This window comes from Dendrobates tinctorius, unplaced genomic scaffold (assembly GCF_039654945.1).
Source record: "Dendrobates tinctorius isolate UK_male_01 unplaced genomic scaffold, ASM3965494v1 ptg000315l, whole genome shotgun sequence".
NCBI classification, from domain to species: Eukaryota; Metazoa; Chordata; class Amphibia; order Anura; family Dendrobatidae; genus Dendrobates; species Dendrobates tinctorius.
In genome coordinates this window covers 6,234,663-6,235,709 of record NW_027361982.1, presented here as the reverse complement: position 1 = coordinate 6,235,709, position 1,047 = coordinate 6,234,663, and positions in this window count along the sequence as shown.

Below are 1,047 nucleotides of genomic sequence, written 5' to 3'. Positions count from 1 at the left end.
CATCTGTGGCCTATTCAGTTTTTTTTTGTGTGAATATGACCCCCTGTTCCCTTTCGTGAGCATAGGCAATCATTACTTGTGAACGTTGCATGTATATTAGTGCCTGTGTTGGGTGCAGTATAATTATGGTGTCTGTACCTCTCGCATCATGAAAGATTAAAGTGTAAATTGCCATCAGTTATCTTTACATGTTAGATTTGTGTTTCATCAATGACTGAGCTCATGCACACTGCTGTATTACAGATCTATACCATGGAACTTATCCAAAGTATAAGAAAACAAATCTTATTCCAAAATAATGTATAAAAATTAATAAATACACCTGCACCCTCTAGCATAAAAAATAGAAAAGAAAGCTGATACAAGTAGTTATGCAAACACCTGTGTGCATATAAATTCATAAAAAAAACATTATTTTTCTCCATTAACCACTGTGCTTCAGGGTTAAATAGCCTACAGAATAAATAAAATGGTTATGTACATGCATATGTAAAGTGCATCAAAACTGACTCAAGAAAGATGGCAATGGTGTGGGGCCACTATTCACTGGTTTACAAAATTCAATATCAAAAAATGTATTAAAAAAAAATTAATGGCAGACCAATCCAGTGTGTGTGTGTGTATGTATGTGTGTGTGTGTATATATATATATATATATATATATATATATATATATATATATATATATATATATATATATATATATATATATATATATATATATATATAAATTTTTTTTTTTTTTTGAGACATGCTGTAAGAGAACAGACTCCATTTTGTCTGGTAACTCCTGTGTCATGATGATCAAATAACACTGGTGGGCAGGGAAGTTTCACATTTCTATTCACGCCCCTGAAGTTCCTATTGGTTACATATTTCGGCAATCATAGAATCGTAGAGTTGGAAGGGACCTCCTGGGCCATCTGGTCCAACCCCCTGCTCAAAGCAGGATTCGCTAAATCATCCCAGTCAGATGTCTGTCCAGCCTCTGTTTGAAGACTTCCATTGAAGGAGAACTCACCACTTCTCGTGGCAGCCTGTTCCACT